Here is a 9,148-nt window from a genome sequence, read left to right on the forward strand (position 1 = left end):
CACAATGTAGTATAGGCCTCACCCTCAAGCTCACGTCAATTTCATAGAGAAAACACCAGGCCTCGGTGTGCTTTCCTGAGGCAAGGAAACTTTGCTTTCATTCCTTAGGTGGCACATTGGCTCAGGACGGCCCTACCCGCAGGACTCACGGTGTTCAGCCCTATTTATTGAGATCAGCCCCTCTGGCTCTTTCTCGGATGAATCCAAGTGGGCAAAGAGCCGTTCCTAAGCTGGGGTCCCTGGGAGCTTTCCCTAGTCTACACCAGAACAGCACTCTGAGGGAGAGGAGACGCGGAGGTTTGGTAGCAATATCTCCTATTCTGAAGAGAAACATTTCGTTGTAGGCGGGTTCCATCAGCCTTGCCGTATTTTCTCAGCTGCCTAGGATGGAGGGCAGGCAGTCAGTTGGCAGGCTCACCTGAGGCCCAGCTTCCCCTACTGTGATTCAGAACCCCCGCCTGCTGCAGCCCAAAGGGACGGCTTATGGTAAGGGAAAAACCCTGTGTTGGAAAGTTCCTGCCTAACCCTCGCACAAGCACAAGCATATGGGTCAGTGGTCAAAGACTTTCCCCACAAGTTTACCATGTTTGCTCCCATCTAGCCTCCGAAGGCCGAGGTTACCTAGCTGGAGATCACACTTCAGGAAAGGTACTCATGCTGCTTGGGACTGCAAGTTGTTTCACCAGGCAGCCCAAATCGAGTACACCCACTTGCATTTTCCAGGGGCAGAGCAAAAGGTGTCAACTTACAGGCCTCCAGCCTGGGAGGGGAACATACACTTTCTGAATGGGAAAGAAGCTCATGCCTTCAGTGTGAAAGGCCACTATGCCTCTTTGCTTTGGCAGCCCAGGGGTAGCGTCGGCTCTGAAATGCTTCCAAAGGAGCAGAGTCAGAGAACCTTTGAACCTCAGAGCAGGTGCAGCCGCGAACAAGGTCTGCTCTTGGCCTGAGAACACCCACTGCCCAGCGCTTCTTTTGGGTACCCACGTGTAGAGGAAGGTTGTTGAATTCTGCTGCGTGATAACTTCTCCGGGCCACGTAGTGTGAGGGCCAGTAGAGTGGCCCTCCATCTCATCCCAGCTTCATGTGCCGGGTGTATAAGGCAAACTCCCTGCTTGATTCCTTCCGTGGGCTACGTAAGCTCCAGAGAAAGATGGATGATTGGCACCCAGGGCTGGTATCTAGGTTCATGTTCTGTGCCTCAACTTCGCAGCTGTTCTCTCTAAGCGGGTCCCAAAGGCTCTCTGGAAGAGTTTCCTTAGAGGCTCAGAAACAGGAAATTAGCCGACAGGCCCACGGGGATGCCAGTTCGCTGCAGCAACAACGCTACCAGCGTCAGACACTTGGGTTCTCTTCGGTAAATGGAAGAACAACTCTGCTTGGAAGCTTCTGCCATCCAGTTTGAGAGTCGCACTTCCACCGCAGCCTAGGATTCCATGTGTTGCCATGCCGCCACAATTTCCAATTCTTAGGCCTATGACAGCAGAGTGTCTGGCAGTTCTCAAAGAGACCTTAGGAATGCAGGCGTTTTGGCTCCTTCCACCGAGAAAGCAGCTCCTCCAGATCCTCTGTCGTTAGGTATTTCATGTTAGAATATCTCGAGGCGCCCTCTTTCCTCCTCCACGAGGTAAGACACAAACGGACTTGCCCTAAAGGGAAGAAGCCTTCTGAGTCCGGCAGAGAGGCAGCCTTTCCCACTCAGCATCCCCCACGACTGAGCCCCTGGTATGGGTCTGAGACACGGAGAAAGACAGCCGTAACCCCGAGCTTTTCCACAATCTAGTATAGGCCTCACCCTCAAGCTCACGTCAATTTCATAGAGAAAACACCAGGCCTCGGTGTGCTTTCCTGTGGCAAGGAAACTTTGCTTTCATTCCTTAGGTGGTACATTGGCTCAGGACGGCCCTAGCCGAAGGACTCACGGTGTGCAGCCCTATTTATTGGGATCAGCCCCTCTGGCTCTTTCTCGGATCAAACCAACTGGGCAAAGAGCCGTTCCTAAGCTGTGGTCCCTGGGAGCTTTCCCTAGTCTACACCAGAACAGCACTCTGAGGGAGAGGAGACGCGGAGGTTTGGTAGCAAAATCTCCTATTCTGAAGAGAAACATTTCGTTGTAGGCGGGTTCCATCAGCCTTGCCGTATTTTCTCAGCTGGCTAGGATGGAGGGCAGGCAGTCAGTTGGCAGGCTGACCTGAGGCCCTGCTTCCCCGACATTGATACAGAACCCCCGCCTGCTGCAGCCCAAAGGGACGGCTTATGGTAAGGGAAAAACCCTGTGTTGGAAAGTTTCTGCCTAACCCTCGCACAAGCACAAGCATATGGGTCAGTGGTCAAAGACTTTCCCCACAAGTTTACCATGTTTGCTCCAATCTAGCCTCCGAAGGCCGAGGTTACCTAGCTGGGGATCACACTTCAGGAAAGGTACTCATGCTGCTTGTGACTGCAAGTTGTTTCACCAGGCAGCCCAAATCGAGTACACCCACTTGCATTTTCCAGGGGCAGAGCAAAAGGTGTCAACTTACAGGCCTCCAGCCTGGGAGGGGAACATACACTTTCTGAATGGGAAAGAAGCTCATGCCTTCAGTGTGAAAGGCCACTATGCCTCTTTGCTTTGGCAGCCCAGGGGTAGCGTCGGCTCTGAAATGCTTCCAAAGGAGCAGAGTCAGAGAACCTTTGAACCTCAGAGCAGGTGCAGCCGCGAACAAGGTCTGCTCTTGGCCTGAGAACACCCACTGCCCAGCGCTTCTTTTGGGTACCCACGTGTAGAGGAAGGTTGTTGAATTCTGCTGCGTGATAACTTCTCCGGGCCACGTAGTGTGAGGGCCAGTAGAGTGGCCCTCCATCTCATCCCAGCTTCATGTGCCGGGTGTATAAGGCAAACTCCCTTCTTGAATCCCTCCGTGGGCTACGTAACCTCCAGAGAAAGATGGATGATTGGGACCCAGGGCTGGTATCTAGGTTAATGTTCTGTGCCTCAACTTCGCAGCTGTTCTCTCTAAGCGGGTCCCAAAGGCTTTCTGGAAGAGTTTCCTTAGAGGCTCAGAAACAGGAAAGTAGCCGACAGGCCCACGGGGATTCCAGTTCGCTGCAGCAAGAACGCTACCAGCGTCAGACACTTGGGTTCTCTTCGGTAAATGGAAGAACAACTCTGCTTGGAAGCTTCTGCCATCCAGTTTGAGAGTCACATTTCCACCGCAGCCTAGGATTCCAAGTGTTGCCATGTCGCCACAATTTCCAATTCTTATGCCTATGACGCAGAGTGTCTGGCAGTTCTCAAAGAGACCTTAGGAATGCAGGCGTTTTGGCTCCTTCCACCGAGAAAGCAGCTCCTCCAGATCCTCTGTCGTTAGGTATTTCATGTTAGAATATCTCTAGGCGCCCTCTTTCCTCCTCCACGAGGTAAGACACAAACGGACTTGCCCTAAAGGGAAGAAGCCTTCTGAGTCCGGCAGAGAGGCAGCCTTTCCCACTCAGCATCCCCCACGACTGAGCCCCTGGTATGGGTCTGAGACACGGAGAAAGACAGCCGTAACCCCGAGCTTTTCCACAATCTAGTATAGGCCTCACCCTCAAGCTCACGTCAATTTCATAGAGAAAACACCAGGCCTCGGTGTGCTTTCCTGTGGCAAGGAAACTTTGCTCTCATTCCTTAGGTGGCACATTGGCTCAGGACGGCCCTAGCCGAAGGACTCACGGTGTGCAGCCCTATTTATTGAGATCAGCGCCTCTGGCTCTTTCTCGGATGAAACCAAGTGGGCAAAGAGCCGTTCCTAAGCTGGGGTCCCTGGGAGCTTTCCCTAGTCTACACCAGAACAGCACTCTAAGGGAGAGGAGACGCGGAGGTTTGGTACCAAAATCTCCTATTCTGAAGAGAAGCATTTCTTTGTAGGCGGGTTCCATCAGCCTTGCCGTATTTTCTCAGCTGGCTAGGATGGAGGGCAGGCAGTCTGTTGGCAGGCTGACCTGAGGCCCTGCTTCCCCGACTGTGATACAGAACCCCCGCCTGCTGCAGCCCAAAGGGACGGCTTATGGTAAGGGAAAAACCCTGTGTTGGAAAGTTTCTGCCTAACCCTCGCACAAGCACAAGCATATGGGTCAGTGGTCAAAGACTTTCCCCACAAGTTTACCATGTTTGCTCCCATCTAGCCTCCGAAGGCCGAGGTTACCTAGCTGGGGATCACACTTCAGGAAAGGTACTCATGCTGCTTGTGACTGCAAGTTGTTTCACCAGGCAGCCCAAATCGAATACACCCACTTGCATTTTCCAGGGGCAGAGCAAAAGGTGTCAACTTACAGGCCTCCAGCCTGGGAGGGGAACATACACTTTCTGAATGGGAAAGAAGCTCATGTTTTCAGTGTGAAAGGCCACTATGCCTCTTTGCTATGGCAGCCCAGGGGTAGCGTCGGCTCTGAAATGCTTCCAAAGGAGCAGAGTCAGAGAACCTTTGAACCTCAGAACAGGTGCAGCCCCGAAAAAGGTCTGCTCTTGGCCTGAGAACACCCACTGCCCAGCGCTTCTTTTGGGTACCCACGTGTAGAGGAAGGTTGTTGAATTCTGCTGCGTGATAACTTCTCCGGGCCACGTAGTGTGAGGGCCAGTAGAGTGGCCCTCCATCTCATCCCAGCTTCATGTGCCGGGTGTATAAGGCAAACTCCCTGCTTGAATCCCTCCGTGGGCTACGTAACCTCCAGAGAAAGATGGATGATTGGGACCCAGGGCTGGTATCTAGGTTAATGTTCTGTGCCTCAACTTCGCAGCTGTTCTCTCTAAGCGGGTCCCAAAGGCTTTCTGGAAGAGTTTCCTTAGAGGCTCAGAAACAGGAAAGTAGCCGACAGGCCCATGGGGATGCCAGTTCTCTGCAGCAACAACGCTACCAGCGTCAGACACTTGGGTTCTCTTTGGTAAATGGAAGAACAACTCTGTTTGGAAGCTTCTGCCATCCAGTTTGAGAGTCGCACTTCCACCGCAGCCTAGGATTCCATGTGTTGCCATGCCGCCACAATTTCCAATTCTTAGGCCTATGACAGCAGAGTGTCTGGCAGTTCTCAAAGAGACCTTAGGAATGCAGGCGTTTTGGCTCCTTCCACCGAGAAAGCAGCTCCTCCAGATCCTCTGTCGTTAGGTATTTCATGTTAGAATATCTCTAGGCGCCCTCTTTCCTCCTCCACGAGGTAAGACACAAACGGACTTGCCCTAAAGGGAAGAAGCCTTCAGAGTCCGGCAGAGAGGCAGCCTCTCCCACTCAGCGTCACCCCCGACTGAGCCCCTGGTATGTGTCCGAGACAGGGAGATAGCCGTAACCCCGAGCTTTTCCACAATGTAGTATAGGCCTCACCCTCAAGCTCACGTCAATTTCATAGAGAAAACACCAGGCCTCGGTGTGCTTTCCTGAGGCAAGGAAACTTTGCTTTCATTCCTTAGGTGGCACATTGGCTCAGGACGGCCCTACCCGCAGGACTCACGGTGTTCAGCCCTATTTATTGAGATCAGCCCCTCTGGCTCTTTCTCGGATGAATCCAAGTGGGCAAAGAGCCGTTCCTAAGCTGGGGTCCCTGGGAGCTTTCCCTAGTCTACACCAGAACAGCACTCTGAGGGAGAGGAGACGCGGAGGTTTGGTAGCAATATCTCCTATTCTGAAGAGAAACATTTCGTTGTAGGCGGGTTCCATCAGCCTTGCCGTATTTTCTCAGCTGCCTAGGATGGAGGGCAGGCAGTCAGTTGGCAGGCTCACCTGAGGCCCAGCTTCCCCTACTGTGATTCAGAACCCCCGCCTGCTGCAGCCCAAAGGGACGGCTTATGGTAAGGGAAAAACCCTGTGTTGGAAAGTTCCTGCCTAACCCTCGCACAAGCACAAGCATATGGGTCAGTGGTCAAAGACTTTCCCCACAAGTTTACCATGTTTGCTCCCATCTAGCCTCCGAAGGCCGAGGTTACCTAGCTGGAGATCACACTTCAGGAAAGGTACTCATGCTGCTTGGGACTGCAAGTTGTTTCACCAGGCAGCCCAAATCGAGTACACCCACTTGCATTTTCCAGGGGCAGAGCAAAAGGTGTCAACTTACAGGCCTCCAGCCTGGGAGGGGAACATACACTTTCTGAATGGGAAAGAAGCTCATGCCTTCAGTGTGAAAGGCCACTATGCCTCTTTGCTTTGGCAGCCCAGGGGTAGCGTCGGCTCTGAAATGCTTCCAAAGGAGCAGAGTCAGAGAACCTTTGAACCTCAGAGCAGGTGCAGCCGCGAACAAGGTCTGCTCTTGGCCTGAGAACACCCACTGCCCAGCGCTTCTTTTGGGTACCCACGTGTAGAGGAAGGTTGTTGAATTCTGCTGCGTGATAACTTCTCCGGGCCACGTAGTGTGAGGGCCAGTAGAGTGGCCCTCCATCTCATCCCAGCTTCATGTGCCGGGTGTATAAGGCAAACTCCCTTCTTGAATCCCTCCGTGGGCTACGTAACCTCCAGAGAAAGATGGATGATTGGGACCCAGGGCTGGTATCTAGGTTAATGTTCTGTGGCTCAACTTCGCAGCTGTTCTCTCTAAGCGGGTCCCAAAGGCTTTCTGGAAGAGTTTCCTTAGAGGCTCAGAAACAGGAAATTAGCCGACAGGCCCACGGGGATGCCAGTTCGCTGCAGCAACAACGCTACCGGCGTCAGACACTTGGGTTCTCTTCGGTAAATGGAAGAACAACTCTGCTTGGAAGCTTCTGCCATCCAGTTTGAGAGTCACATTTCCACCGCAGCCTAGGATTCCAAGTGTTGCCATGTCGCCACAATTTCCAATTCTTATGCCTATGACGGCAGAGTGTCTGGCAGTTCTCAAAGAGACCTTAGGAATGCAGGCGTTTTTGCTCCTTTCACCGAGAAAGCAGCTCCTCCAGATCCTCTGTCATTAGGTATTTCAAGTTAGAATATCTCTAGGCGCCCTCTTTCCTCCTCCACGAGGTAAGACACAAACGGACTTGCCCTAAAGGGAAGAAGCCTTCTGAGTCCGGCAGAGAGGCAGCCTCTCCCACTCAGCATCCCCCCACGACTGAGCCCCAGGTATGGGTCCGAGACACGGAGAAAGACAGCCGTAACCCCGAGCTTTTCCACAATCTAGTATAGGCCTCACCCTCAAGCTCACGTCAATTTCATAGAGAAAACACCAGGCCTCGGTGTGCTTTCCTGTGGCAAGGAAACTTTGCTTTCATTCCTTAGGTGGCACATTGGCTCAGGACGGCCCTAGCCGAAGGACTCACGGTGTGCAGCCTTATTTATTGAGATCAGCCCCTCTGGCTCTTTCTCGGATGAAACCAAGTGGGCAAAGAGCCGTTCCTAAGCTGTGGTCCCTGGGAGCTTTCCCTAGTCTACACCAGAACAGCACTCTGAGGGAGAGGAGACGCGGAGGTTTGGTAGCAAAATCTCCTATTCTGAAGAGAAACATTTCGTTGTAGGCGGGTTCCATCAGCCTTGCCGTATTTTCTCAGCTGGCTAGGATGGAGGGCAGGCAGTCAGTTGGCAGACTCACCTGAGGCCCTGCTTCCCCGACTGTGATTCAGAACCCCCGCCTGCTGCAGCCCAAAGGGACGGCTTATGGTAAGGGAAAAACCCTGTGTTGGAAAGTTCCTGCCTAACCCTCGCACAAGCACAAGCATATGGGTCAGTGGTCAAAGACTTTCCCCACAAGTTTACCATGTTTGCTCCCATCTAGCCTCCGAAGGCCGAGGTTACCTAGCTGGGGATCACACTTCAGGAAAGGTACTCATGCTGCTTGGGACTGCAAGTTGTTTCACCAGGCAGCCCAAATAGAGTACACCCACTTGCATTTTCCAGGGGCAGAGCAAAAGGTGTCAACTTACAGGCCTCCAGCCTGGGAGGGGAACATACACTTTCTGAATGGCAAAGAAGCTCATGCCTTCAGTGTGAAAGGCCACTATGCCTCTTTGCTTTGGCAGCCCAGGGGTAGCGTCGTCTCTGAAATGCTTCCAAAGGAGCAGAGTCAGAGAACCTTTGAACCTCAGAGCAGGTGCAGCCGCGAACAAGGTCTGCTCTTGGCCTGAGAACACCCACTGCCCAGCGCTTCTTTTGGGTACCCACGTGTAGAGGAAGGTTGTTGAATTCTGCTGCGTGATAACTTCTCCGGGCCACGTAGTGTGAGGGCCAGTAGAGTGGCCCTCCATCTCATCCCAGCTTCATGTGCCGGGTGTATAAGGCAAACTCCCTGCTTGAATCCCTCCGTGGGCTACGTAACCTCCAGAGAAAGATGGATGATTGGGACCCAGGGCTGGTATCTAGGTTAATGTTCTGTGCCTCAACTTCGCAGCTGTTCTCTCTAAGCGGGTCCCAAAGGCTTTCTGGAAGAGTTTCCTTAGAGGCTCAGAAACAGGAAAGTAGCCGACAGGCCCATGGGGATGCCAGTTCTCTGCAGCAACAACGCTACCAGCGTCAGACACTTGGGTTCTCTTTGGTAAATGGAAGAACAACTCTGTTTGGAAGCTTCTGCCATCCAGTTTGAGAGTCGCACTTCCACCGCAGCCTAGGATTCCATGTGTTGCCATGCCGCCACAATTTCCAATTCTTAGGCCTATGACAGCAGAGTGTCTGGCAGTTCTCAAAGAGACCTTAGGAATGCAGGCGTTTTGGCTCCTTCCACCGAGAAAGCAGCTCCTCCAGATCCTCTGTCGTTAGGTATTTCATGTTAGAATATCTCTAGGCGCCCTCTTTCCTCCTCCACGAGGTAAGACACAAACGGACTTGCCCTAAAGGGAAGAAGCCTTCAGAGTCCGGCAGAGAGGCAGCCTCTCCCACTCAGCGTCACCCCCGACTGAGCCCCTGGTATGTGTCCGAGACAGGGAGATAGCCGTAACCCCGAGCTTTTCCACAATGTAGTATAGGCCTCACCCTCAAGCTCACGTCAATTTCATAGAGAAAACACCAGGCCTCGGTGTGCTTTCCTGTGGCAAGGAAACTTTGCTTTCATTCCTTAGGTGGCACATTGGCTCAGGACGGCCCTACCCGCAGGACTCACGGTGTTCAGCCCTATTTATTGAGATCAGCCCCTCTGGCTCTTTCTCGGATGAAACCAAGTGGGCAAAGAGCCGTTCCTAAGCTGGGGTCCCTGGGAGCTTTCCCTAGTCTACACCAGAACAGCACTCTGAGGGAGAGGAGAC

This window comes from Eschrichtius robustus, chromosome 19, assembly GCF_028021215.1.
Source record: "Eschrichtius robustus isolate mEscRob2 chromosome 19, mEscRob2.pri, whole genome shotgun sequence".
Classification (NCBI taxonomy): Eukaryota; Metazoa; Chordata; class Mammalia; order Artiodactyla; family Eschrichtiidae; genus Eschrichtius; species Eschrichtius robustus.